This window comes from Pollachius pollachius (assembly GCF_949987615.1).
Source record: "Pollachius pollachius genome assembly, chromosome: 5".
Lineage (NCBI taxonomy): Eukaryota > Metazoa > Chordata > Actinopteri > Gadiformes > Gadidae > Pollachius > Pollachius pollachius.
Window position 1 is genome coordinate 14453641 of NC_136938.1, and position 14281 is coordinate 14467921.

The following is a 14281-nucleotide window of genomic DNA, read 5'->3' on the forward strand; positions in this document are numbered from 1 at the left end:
GAATTGGACACTCAAAGAACCATTTAATCCAAGACTTTGCTACCTATTGTTAAACAAGTTATACAAGGTCTCTCAACATCATGATTTCTGTTAACTTCACAGCCCAGATAAGGACGTAGTTTGAATTACATTAAAATACATTACCCCTACACCAAGTATCAAAGCGCTGTGTTGCGTTGCATAGTGTAGTGTCAAGCTATGAGGAAACTCTCCCACTCTAATCAATGGGAGCTGCTACTCTGACGTCTGAAGCAAACTTAATCAAAATTATATTTCAACAGGCCTCAAAACAAGAATCCACGAATAACTATTTTTAACACCATCAAAACCACTACAAAGATTTTTATTCAGGCAAGTCCAAAGAACATGCTCATCCAAACTGTGTGTCATTTCAAGCTATGGTTCGTTTTTTTATCGAATTTTTCAATGTACAGCAAAATACTTCCTGACGGACAATATGGGCCCCAATTCCAAAAATGTTCAGCATGCAAAATAAGGCATTAACACCAAGTTTCATAATAGCCCCCCCTGGGCTTTATAAAGGATTTTGGCGACAAACTAGAGACATAGGCATTACCGATCCATGATAATAATAAGCAACCACGACAATAACAATGGTATTGTAACAAGGTATCCACAGCATTCTGTGTATACCTAACTAGGACCATTTCAAGCGAATCACGGGTGTAGTCGCAACTATGCTTCTGGCAGGGGAAGGTCTTTGTTATTCTCACACACACACACACACGCACAAAAACACAAACAACCACACACAATTACTGTGCTGGATACTGAGACACATGAAATGAGCCATAAACAAAACTTTAACTCGTGTTGAGGGAGGTGTCCTCTATGCTCCTGGCTGGAATGTATACGTATTTGGGGTGTAACGATTCACCGATACAAATCGGTATCCGGTTGGATTAACACGAATGTGACTCAATCGATACATGGGCCGCTGAATCGATTTAGAATCGGTTAATGCACCGTTTTTAATGTTGCGAATCGGTTTAGTGAAGCTTTAGCCCAAAACAGTTTTGACAACTCACTTCATTCCGTTTCCATACGGATCTGAAAAATGGAATTTAAGGAAGTGGGCGGATCTGTGTGTGTGTTTGTGCATGTTTGCGAGCGCGTCTCTGCATCTCACGAGCAGTCAACACCCAGAGTTGTTAGATGTGTGCGAAGATGTTAGAAAATGGTGAAATGATTTTCAGTGCACCATCTAATCTGAAATCAAACGTTTGGAAGCCAATTGGATTTCATAAGGAGGGGAATATTGCTATTTGTTAATTGTGTAGGACAGCGATCAAGTCTATTAATAAACAAATAAAAATACATGTTCTAAATTGATAGATTTACCTTAATCTTTTTTCCCATGCCATAAAAAACAAATATAAAACACACATACATACATATGTATGTGTGTATGTATATATACATACACACATACATATACACACACACACATACAGTGGGGAGAACAAGTATTTGATACACTGCCAATTTTGCAGGTTTTCCCACTTACAAAGCATGTAGAATTCTGTAATTTCTATCATAGGTACTCAACTGTGAGTGACGGAATCTAAAACAAAAATCCAGAAAATCACATTGTATGATTTTTAAGCAATTAATTTGCATTTTATTGCATGACATAATTATTTGATACATCAGAAAACAGAACTTAATATTTAGTACAGAAACCTTTGTTTGCAATTACAGAGATCATACGTTTCCTGTAGTTCTTGACCAGGTTTGCACACACTGCAGCAGGGATTTTAGCCCACTCCTCCATACAGACCTTCTCCAGATCCTTCAGGTTTCGGGGCTGTCGCTGGGCAATACAGACTTTCAGTTCCCTCCAGAGATTTTCCACTGGGTTCAGGTCTGGAGACTGGCTAGGCCACTCCAGGACCTTGAGATGCTTCTTACGGAGCCACTCCTTAGTTGCCCTGGCTGTGTGTTTCAGGTCGTTGTCATGCTGGAAGACCCAGCCACGACCCTTCTTCAATGCTTTTACTGAGGGAAGGAGGTTGTTGGCCAAGATCTCGCGATACATGGCCCCATCCATCCTCCCCTCAATACGGTGCAGTCGTCCTGTCCCCTTTGCAGAAAAGCATCCCCAAAGAATGATGTTTCCACTTCCATGCTTCACGGTTGGGATGGTGTTCTTGGGGTTGTACACATCCTTCTTCTTCCTCCAAACATGGCGAGTTGAGTTTAGACCAAAAAGCTCTATTTTTGTCTCATCAGACCACATGACCTTCTCCCATTCCTCCTCTTGATCATCCAGATGGTCATTGGCAAACTTCAGACGAGCATGGACATGCGCTGGCTTGAGCAGGGGGACCTTGCGTGCGCTACAGGATTTTAATCCATGACGGCGTAGTGTGTTACTAATAGTTTTCTTTGAGACTGTGGTCCCAGATCTCTTAAGGTCGTTGACCAGGTCCTGCCGTGTAGTTCTGGGCTGATCCCTCACCTTCTTCATGATCATTGATGCCCCACAAGGTGAGATCCTATATGGAGCCCCAGACCGAGGGAGATTGACTGTCATCTTGAACTTCTTCCATTTTCTAATAATTGCACCAACAGTTGTTGCCTTCTCACCAAGCTGCTTGCCTATTGTCCTGTAGCCCATCCCAGCCTTGTGCAGGTCTACAATTCTTTCCCTGATGTCCTTACACAGCTCTCTGGTCTTGGCCATTGTGGAGAGGTTGGAGTCTGTTTGATTGAGTGTGTGGACAGGTGTCTTTTATACAGGTAACAAGTTCAAAAAGGTGCAGTTAATACAGGTAATATGTGGAGAACAGGAGGACTTCTTAAAGAATAACTAACAGGTCTGTGAGAGTCGGAATTCTTACTGGTTGGTAGGTGATCAAATACTTATGTCAAATACTTACTTATTAATTACTTAAAAATCATACAGTGTGTTTTTCTGGACTTTTGTTTTAGATTCCGTCTCTCACAGTTGAAGTGTACCTATGATGAAAATTACAGACCTCTACATGCTTTGTAAGTGGGAAAACATACTATTAAAATATCAAATACTTGTTCTCCCCACTGTATATATGCATACACACATACATACATATGTCAAGCGATTAAAATATTTAATCGCGATTAATCGCATTAATGTCATAGTTAACTCGCAATTAATCACACATTTTTTTCTATTCTAAATATCCCTTGATTTCGTGCTGCTAGCCTTTGAGTGAGATCAGAGAGTGTTGAGAAGGACAGTAATAAAATATATTTGGTAAGCTGGGTATAAGAAGAGAGACCCGCAGTGAATTCAACCCAGTCCACTTGACATCGGGTAGGTGCATGACAGTGGTAGGCCGACCGTAAAACTTCAATAACCCAGGCTTTTATTTATTTCAATCACTGAACTTTCGAACAAAACTCTTGCTCAGCAAAGATGGGAAATACTATAACATTTATTATTTAAATCAGTATGAATATTCCTACCGTACACCGGCCTATACACATTACCAGGCTACCGAATAATGCCTACACACACACACACACACACACACACACACACACACACGGTGGCGGAGTGGTCATTGGGAGATTCGGGAGAATACCCGGTGGGCTGTTAACGTTTCGGGGCTGTCGGGCTGATTACTGCGGGATAACAATATTGCGTTTATAAAAGTTCCTTGCAGCGCCGTCCGGCAGCCTGAGCTGTGCGCCTGCAACCGCTCACTCACTCAACAGACGCAACAATCACAAACTGTCAATGTCGCAACCAAGTCGAATTTGTCTAGAGGGAAGTAACTAAGCGGCCCCTCCTGAAGTGGTACAGCCCAGGTGGGCCTTGAACTGCGATTGGTCAGAAAGACGTAACAGCTAATGACAACATTGAACTCTCGTGCAGGCTCGAACAGAGTGACACACAAACACACGCACACTTTTAAGGAGTTTTTCACCCGCCCTGTATTCTTGCTTGCCCCAACAAGTTTGTGCGGCCTGCTTGTTGTTTTGTCTCCGGTGTAGCTAGATCCGGTATGGTGTTGTAGTTTTTCTAACGTGACTAATAGTTGCTAGACAGCAGGTGAAAGAACTACAACGTTTGCCAAGCCAAAAGAGCGTTAATCGCGCGAAAAAAAAAAACGCCGTTAAAATTGTTTTGCGTTAACGCCGTTAATAACGCGTTAAACTGACACCACTAATATATACAGTGGGGCAAAAAAGTATTTAGTCAGCCACCAATTGTGCAAGTTCTCCCACTTAAAAAGATGAGAGGCCTGTAATTTTCATCATAGGTATACCTCAGCTATGAGAGACAAAGTGAAAAAAAAAAAATCTAGAAAATCACATTGTCTGATTTTTAAAGAATTTATTTGCAAATTATGGTGGAAAATAAGTATTTGGTCAATAACAAAAGGTCATCTCAATACTTTGTTACATTCCCTTTGTTGGCAATGACAGAGGTCAAACGTTTTCTGTAAGTCTTTACAAGGTTTTCACACGCTGCTGGTATTTTGGCCCATTCCTCCATGCAGATCTCCTCTAGAGCAGTGATGTTTTTGGGCCTTCGCTGGGCAACACAGACTTTCAACTCCCTCCAAAGATTCTCTATGGGGTTGAGATCTGGAGACTGGCTAGGCCACTCCAGGACCTTGAAATGCTTCTTACGAAGCCACTCCTTCGTTGCCCGGGCGGTGTGTTTGGGGTCATTGTCATGCTGAAAGACCCAGCCACGTTTCATCTTCAGTGCCCTTGCTGATGGAAGGAGGTTTTCACTCAAAATCTCACGATACATGGCCCCATTCATTCTTTCCGTCACACGGATCAGACGTCCTGGTCCCTTGGCAGAAAAACAGCCCCAAAGCATGATGTTTCCACCCCCATGCTTCACTGTAGGTATGGTGTTCTTTGGATGCAACTCAGCATTCTTTCTCCTCCTAACACGACGAGTTGAGTTTTTACCAAAAAGTTATATTTTGGTTTCATCTGACCATATGACATTCTCCCAATCCTGTTCTGGATCATCCAAATGCTCTCTAACAAACTTCAAACGGGCCCGGACATGCACTGGCTTTAGCAGGGGGACACGTCTGGCACTGCAGGATTTGAGTCCCTGGCGGCGTAGTGTGTTAGTGATGGTAGCCTTTGTTACTTTGGTCCCAGCTCTCTGGAGGTCATTCACTAGGTCCCCCCGTGTGGTTCTGGGATTTTTGTTCACCGTTCTTGTGATCATTTTGACCCCACAGGGTGAGATCTTGCGTGGAGCCCCAGATCGAGGGAGATTATCAGTGGTCTTGTATGTATTCCATTTCCTAATAATTGCTCCCACAGTTGATTTCTTCACACCAAGCTGCTTACCTATTGCAGATTCAGACTTCCCAGCCTGGTGCAGGTCTACAATTGTGTTTCTGGTGTCCTTCGACAGCTCTTTGGTCTTGGCCATAGTGGAGTTTGGAGTGTGACTGTTTGAGGTTGTGGACAGGTGTCTTTTATACTGATAAGGAGTTCAAACAGGTGCCATTAATACAGGTAACGAGTGGAGGACAGAGGAGCCTCTTAAAGAAGAAGTTACAGGTCTGTGACAGCCAGAAATCTTGCTGGTTTGTAGGTGACCAAATACTTATTTTCCACCATAATTTGCAAATAAATTCTTAAAAAATCAGAATGTGATTTTCTGGATTTTTTTTTTTCATTTTGTCTCTTATAGCTGAGGTTTACCTATGATGAAAATTACAGGCCTCTCTCGTCTTTTTAAGTGGGAGAACTTGCACAATTGGTGGCTGACTAAATACTTTTTTGCCCCACTATATATATAAACTTAGCACAAAAAGTAGGGAAATTTGTGTTTGGTTGATTATTTCTCTGTGGTAACAATGCTTTTGGCAATAAATCTTATACCGTTGGACAGCCTGTGTAGTTCCCTTTCAAATGGTGCCCCATTTGTAAGGAACATGCACTTGTGGGATGAGCAGCAGAGCTGAGTATGTGGGTTGCGCACATGAAAACACCTTACCACCAGGAGGCCCTCGGTGGTAAGGTGTTGGGCATGGGACATGTAATGAAAGTTGTAACCAAAACTGTGAACTTCATTCGTTCACGGGGCTTGAACCACCGGCAATTTAGGGCACTTTTAGAGGAGGAAAACTGTACAAGGATGAAGGTATGCTGGTTGATTCTGGGGAAAGTGTTGAAGATTTTATGATTCCTGCATTGAGATTGCTCGTTTCATGGAAAGCTAACAAATGGTCATCGACAAGCTTGAGGATGAAAAGTGACTGAACGACTTGGGTTTCATGTGTGACTTAACAGAGCACCTCAATGTACAGCAGGGTCGAAAGCAGCTGATCACTGAAATGCGAGACGCAGTGAAGGAGTTACAAATGAAACTGCTTCTATGGGAGGGGCATATGCGCCAAGGCAACTTGGCTCACTTTCCTACTTCCCAGTCGGTGAGATAGTCACCAACCCATTCCCGACCGAATTGTATGCTGACAAACTAAACACAATGAAAGTGGGATTCAGAAGGATACTTGCTGATTTGGCCGCACGGAAATTCAACCTTGATCTGTTCGCAAACTATTTGCAATTGATTGTTTACACCGCACCTGAGCACTTGCAGTCATTGAATTGCAATATAACGTTGCTCTGAAGACCCACTACCAGTCAGTTGGGGCGGCTGAGTTTGCACCTTTACTCCCTGAATCATTGCCACAGCTTCGCCTTAACTCTGCACACCTCATGTCTATGTTAGGAAGCACCTACTCGTGCAAACAGATGTTTTCAGTAATGAACCTGAACAAGACATCCCACAGATCCCGCCTCACAGAACAGCATCTGGTTTCAGCACTGACAGTGGCCATTGCAAAGGACATTAAGCTTAGAATAGACAGAGTGTCTGGTAAGAGTTGAGCTAAAAAGCAAGCTATTTTGTTTAGGTTTGCATTATATGCCCTATTTTTGTGCCCAAAGTAAACCATACAATTTGAGATACGACTTGTCGCATTGACTATTTTGATCTACGAAAACAGTTTTGCTGAAAACCATGACCTTTTTTGCGTTTTGTCAAAGACAAAAGCTCTGTGATCCAAATGTGTTTTTTTTTACCTGTGCAGTTGTCATTTTATACAAAAAAATATGTTCAGCAAACATACTATTTTGCTTTATTTATCAGTTTTGCTGGTAACAAAGATATTTTTTGCTGTTTTGTATAAGACAAAAGTATTATGATACAAATGTGTTTCGTTTCATTGAAAAGAGATTAGGCTAGCATCCAGCATCCGCCTGTTGGCCCATTTTTCTGTTAGTTTATATCCTTGTCTGTTCAGCGTCCTCCAATCAGGGTGGGTGGTGTCGGGTTCACAATGATCAGTCATTTATTAGTTGTGTTTTTTGGTTTGAGTATGGATTAGGCACTGAAGGTTAGATTTACAATTATTTTCTTCTCATTTACGTTTATGGTTATACATGTTTATTGCTCTGTTTATGAAAACCATAAACCAACATTACATTTAAAGAAAGGATAGGCAATACTTTTCAATGATTGAACAAAACATTTCAATCCTTTAAGTGTTCGAAATTATTATAATAGTTTATTGAAGAACACTTATATTAACACTTTAATATCCTAAAATAAGAAAAATACACAATAAAAGGATTACTTTCTCTTTATTTATGACTATTTCAACTTTAATACATAGGTTGCACCAATGAAGTCTCAACAGTACCTGCTAGGAGGAAGAGCCCAGGCCGCAGTGTCATTTTACAACCAAACACCTAGTGCTGAAAGACAAAGCAGTAGATTTTTTCCTAAGAAAAAGTGAAAGATTGAGGGAATCCAAGTAAACGATTCAATAGTCAGGAACAACATCATTGTGCACATCGTCTCACTCGGACAAGAGGTCCACAAATATTTCCCAGCAACGGCCGAAGCAAACAACTGGATGAGAAACTTGTTTAGCATCGAAACCTCTGGAATGCCCAAAGACTTCACTACTGGTTTGCAGGAGAGTTTAACAGAATATAATTGGATACAGCAACACAATAAATACCCTGCACTTTCAGACAAAGCTGTGCGCGTTCTACTTCCTTTTGTGACCACATATCTGTGCGATAAAACGTAATACAGATGCAGGATTGATGCTGAGCCGGACCCGAGTCTGAAGCCTACCTTGATTGATCCAGACATTGCAGGAATGTGTTCGCAGAGGCAGGCGCATCCTTCTGATTAGGCTTATGGAAGTTCAGTTGTGAATATGCTGGCCAACTTTGAATATTATTTGTATTCAGCCTAAAAGTTTTCAAACATTTGTTGTTGATGGTATACAATTGTTATTCCAAATGCAACTATTCCTAAGAGGCAGCAGTTCAGATCTACTTTATTTTATTATATTTCATGACAATAATACTTAATATAGTTAGTTTCCGTCGACCTCCATCGCTCGATTCAACATTACATTTGGCACTTTTTATGACTCCTGGATCAGACCGCAGCAAAAGCCTTGGACTTTCCTATTGCCAACATGCCTCTGTACTCGGATATCTTAGGCACGGAGGCTGGGAAATACACAGACTGCACCAAACTGCGACAGACAGCGGCTTTACAGTGCTGATGGGTGAGTTTGCTGAGCTAACTCAGACAAATACACAACAAGATGATCAAAGCTACACTGTATCCTTCCCGAAGCTGGACAAGAGAAAGACTGTTCCAGCTGCGTCTCACTGGCACAAAGTTGGCGCTAAGCCCAAACAACATACCAAAGTGAGTGAATCAAGTTCACTCGACGCCAAATGCTAAGCTAACCAAAGCTAAAGTTGAAGTTAACCCTGCCGCTGAAGAACCGGTTCCTGCCACTTCAAGATTCCACGAACGCGCCTGCCACCCATGCAGCCCTGAGCCCCAAGATTCGTCTGGACAAACGGTGCGGACGGAGACCGACCATGAACCCGTCGCCAGAGAGGCGAACTGTGCATGCGTCGGCCACCCATGCACCCCCAAGCCCCGAGATGCGTCCGGAGGGACGGTGCGGACAGAGACGGAACAACAACCAGTCCCTATGGAGGCGAGCTGCACATGCGTCGGCCAACCGTGCACCCCTGAGCCCCGAGATGCGTCGGGACTGACGGTGCGGACAGAAATGGAGCAATAACCAGTCGCCATTTGGAGTCCCAAAAGGTCCGATCTGGAGTCCCCTCTTTATTCAACATCTACATGCTCCCATTAGGTCAAACCATGCAAAATAACAATATTGACCATCATTGCTATGCTGATGACATGCAAATCTATGTATCGCTATCACCAAATGACTATTGGCCCATACCATCTGCTGTGCGAGTGCATTGAGCAAGTGAAAGATTGGATGTGCCGAAATTTCCTTCAACTAAATCAGGACAAAACCGAGATAATTGAATTTGGTGCTAAAACGGAAAGGCTTAAAGTACAACAACATCACTCTCTGTCCCTGAAAACCTCAATCAAAGCCAGAATTCTAGGGGTTATCATAGATTCAGATTTACATTTCGACAGTCACATCAAATCAGTTACAAAATCTGCATATTATCACCTTAAAAATGTAGCAAGACTTAGAGGGCTCATGTCCACCGAAGACTTACAAAAACTTGTACATGCCTTTATCACTAGTAAGCTTGATTACTGCAATGGTCTCCTTACAGGTTTCCCAAAAAAAACTCTAATGGCGCATTTCCACCGGAGGGTGCGGTTCGGTTCGCCTCAGTCCGGTAGTGAGGGGGCGGTATAGCCCAGCTCAGTTCCGAGGTCGCGTTTCCACCGCCGACAGAACCCTTATGGTAGACCGGATGTCGATCGCTGCGGCAGCTACAAACATAAACATCATGACATCATAGCAGCGCGACACATTGTAGCCTGCTCAATAAAAATAATAAATCAAGCTCCCTCTGCACGTCTTCCTCCAAAAGAATGCAGAGGAAAGTCTCCACCTTCTTGTTTGCCCAAGTTAAAGTTTTGCACGTCCATTGTCCAGAATAATACCTTGCGGGTACTGTTTGTTTGTTTTTATCCCCATGTCGCCCGTAAGTGACAATTCTGTCAACCAATCAACGGAGGACGTGTGTAGCTCGAACTTGCCGACACCCTCTCAGGCATCTCAGTACCCCAACGGAGGAGTACTGCGGGACGAGTGCGAGATGAGTACGGCTCAGTCCGGGTCACGCCCACTTTTTGTGGTGGAAACGCGATCTGTGCCGCACCTTTGCGAACCGAACCCTCCGGTCGAAGGGTTCGGTTGGATCTGTTAATCATCCCCAGAGTAAACACGAAACATGGGAAAGCAGGATTTAGTTACTATAGCTTGAATAAAATCCCTGAGGATTTAAGACTTGCCCCAACTCTGACCACCTTTAAAACAAGACTGAAGACTTTTGTTTTCTTTAGCTTTCTGCTAAATCTTAAATACATTGCACTTTCCAAAAAGCTTTTTTAACTTTGCCTTTATTTTCTATTTTATTATTAAAATGCCTTTTTAACTTTGCCTTTATTTTCTATTTTTACCAGAAAGATACATGATCTGATACCAGAGAGAAAGGCCTTTAGGTAGGATTGGAGTCCTGACGTGGGTACCAGAGAGACTGTTAATCTGATCTTAAATACATTGCACTTTCTAAAATGCTGACAAATTTTTTGCATGTTCTCTTTTACTTATCTATTATCTCATTTTATTGTATGAAAATGTTAATACGTAAAGCACTTTGAGTCTGCCTTGTGTATGAAAAGTGCTATATAAATAAATTTGCCTTGCCTTGCGCACAGCTCACAGGAGGCACATTTTTTATTAAGAATATTATTTACTGTTAACTGTTGTCAGCTGAACAGAGTGGTAGCCCTGGAACTGACACACACACACCAAATGAGAACAGAGAAGTTAGGCTCAATATAAATAATATTAAAAGTGTGCCAGCACGTTGATAGCTGAACTTCCACAAGGAGGGTGGGAGGAGGAGGGTGGGAGGAGGAGGGTGGGAGGAGGAGGGTGCGCCTGCCCCTGCGGACGCAGTCCTTCAACGTCTGGATCGATGGAGGTCAGCTTCAGTCGCAGATGTGCTCAGAATTAATCCCGCTTCTGTACTTGGTTTTGATGATGGCAAGTGAAGAGAAGCCTTTCTCGCATTGATATGTGGTCGCAAAAGAAAGGAGAAAGCACACAGCGTTGTCCGAAAGCGCCGGGTATTTTCTGTATTGCTGTTTCCAAAAGTAAACAACGACTTTATTCTGAAAGCAGACTTCAATGTTTCATCGCATTACAATTCAGTTCAACTCTCCTCTGGCATTTCAGAAGTTTCGATGCTGAATGAGGTTCTCATCCAGTTGTTCGCTTCGGCTGTCACCAAGTAGTATTCACGTAACTGTTGCTGCTGTCGGAGCGAGACGTGGTGCGTAATGATGTTATTCCTGACTATTGAATCCATTTAATTGACTGCTTCAATCCGACACGTTTTCCTAGGAAAATTCAACCGGTTTATCTTTTTGCACTGGGTGTTCGGTTGTAAGATGACGTTCGAGATACGATGGTTTTATGGATTCATTTCTCCGAACATCACCGCACTCGGTTCACTGTCAGTTTTTACAGTTCTGCTTGGAATATACTTCTGTCTGCACCACCAAATAGTTCCCGTTCCCGAGCCACGGTCGCAGTTTTTTTGAACCATTCATAATTCTAGCGCTTATATCTTGCTGTCAGTTTAGCTTGTACTCGTGGATGTATACTAAACAGGCTCATATTGAAACAAAAATATTACAGGAAAAGCAAAACTTATTTGGACCCCATTTTAATGTTCTCACGGTTAATTTATTTCCATTGGTACTAGTATTTTGGTAATTTGTTTTTATTTTAATAAAATAAATAATCTTTAAATATTTTATTTCTTTGTATTTTTCGGAAATTCCTTTACCGAAGTTTGAGAGCCATTGACTTAGAATAAACGAGTAGAGATGCACCGAATTTCGGCCACCGAAAATCTTCGGCCGAAAATGGCCCAAAAGCACATTTTCGGTTTTCGGCCGTAATACTTTTATCACCGAAACAACACGGCCGAAACAGAAATTTGTGATGACGCAAAAAAAAAGCGCGGCCAGCACACGCTTGTCTGGATAAGCGCCAATATTTCTGCGGTTTGGACGTTTTTCAATGTTTCTGAGAAAGACCCACGTATAGCGATTTGCAAGAATTGTAATGCCGAAATTTCAAGAGGGGGTACATCTACAAAGAGTTTCTCCACGTCGGGTTTAATTTATCACTTGAAATCAAAACATCCTGATTGCCAGTCTCAATATGAGAAGAATGTGGCACAGAAAATAAAAATAAATCCGAGCACGCCCACTCCGTCTGTGGCGGACGTTTTTGAAAAGGCAAGAAGGTTTCCAAGTGATGGTGCCAAGGCAAAGGGCATTACGCAGAAAGTTATGGAATTCATTGCCTTAGATGACCAGCCATTCTCTGTTGTAGAGGATGTGGGGTTTTTTAGGCTCATAGAGCATATTGAGCCCCGTTATGCCATGCTGAGCAGACGGCATTTCTCAGACGTATGTTTACCTGAGCTATTTAATGTTGTTGCATCTCACGTCCATGAGCTTATGGCGTCAGATATTACAACAATCAGTTTCACGACCGACATATGGAGCTCAGACGTCAGCCTCACCAGTATGCTCAGTCTAACGGCACAGTAGTCCTACAGAGAATGCACTTTATTTAAATGCACTGTGTTTTTGTAACATTTAATTTTACAATCTTTCAGCAGGCCAGTCAGTTATAGGCCTGTAAATTATTATTTACAGGACCCTGATAATATTTGTCAGGGTTCACTGCCAGGGTGAAAGAATGCGAGTCAACTCACTGCATGATTCACCAAGAAGACGTCTCCAGTGCTCCACATGGTCCTCAGTGATGCAATATGTGTCATTAACCACATCAAAGCTCATCCCCTGAATACGCGTCTATTTGAGTTATAGTGTGAGGTAGATCTGTTCCAAAGGGTTATTTTTCGATTAACGATTAATCTAGCGATAATTTTTTCAGCTCTCATCAAGACAAGAGGATCAGCTGCTAGAACTCAGGAATGAAAGAGGCCTGAAAACCTCCTTCTATTCAACACCACTGACATCCTTCTGGATCAAAGCATCGACATATACACTGAGATCAGCACCCTTGCACTGAAGACCCTACTCCTGTTCCCGACCTCATATCTGTGTGAGGTGTGTGCATTGTTTTGGATGCATATATGTTTTAATGGAAGCCCAGGGAGAACAGCTTGTCTTGTGCATAGCTAAATATTGAGTAATAACAAACAGTTAATGCTCACATTCAAACGTTTATTATTGGTGTTCTGGTCTGGTATTCTTTGGTGTGGTTTGGTCTTAGACTTATAAAGCTCAATCTCAAATTGTATACTTTTTTAAATAATGGGCTGAAATCTGATTTGCTATATTAGTTCTGAAATTGTCTGACTGTTAAAAATGGTTCTTACTGGAGTTGCTGTTGAAATAATTGTAATTTAGTGGCAGGAATTAACAGTTGAAATGGGCTGGTATTTTCATACAATTTGCCATTATTTCCACCTGCTGTCCAGAAAGTAAGTGCTGTGCGAGTTTCTTTTGAAATATGCTTATTTGTATTGGAAAAGGGAAACATTGTGAATTGTTCTGAAAGTTTAAATATTAGTTTATAAATTAAATTCATAAAAAAATTGCCTTTGTTACCTATTTCATAATATGCAACCAAACCACTGTAAATTAAGCACTATGAATGCACTGTCTTGGCACTACTTTTGTGTTTATTTAAGTCTCAGGTGACTTTTCTTGTCTTTCACTCATACATTGTATTATTGCATTGTTGAAGGGAGCCTGAGAGTCAAGCATTTCATTTTCGTTGCTTTAATTGTAAATCTTGAAAAACAGCCACATCCTTTATTTAACAATGATGCATCTTAAGATTAAGGCATTCAAACTGACTAACGGTCCTCCAATTATTTTTATGAATATGCCAGTCCTTGGAACGAAAAAGGATCCAAGGACTTAAATCTCGCCAGTTAGTGCACTAACAATTGTATGCAGCTAGCAAACATCTGACTAAATATGCTTGTGCCCGCCACATGCACGTGATCGGGAAACATAGCTTCGGAGACATTACGGAGTTGCAGGAGTTGTCATTAGTGCACTAATGCAATATGTGTAACACTGAAATCGGACTTTGATTACCCAGATGTGAATCTGGAACAATATTGGGTGAAGGTAAGCGGTTGCCGGTGGCTTACTAGAGCGTTTTTTTGTTTTTCTGAC

The 14281-nt window shown here is 41.9% G+C and overlaps 1 protein-coding gene across 9 annotated transcripts in view; it reads right to left on the bottom strand.

The window, feature by feature from the left end:
• Nucleotides 1-14281, bottom strand: part of celf1 (cugbp, Elav-like family member 1) — a gene marked incomplete at its 3' end in the record, with an annotated part of 46014 nt that overhangs the window by 22698 nt on the left and 9035 nt on the right. The window lies entirely within an intron of this gene.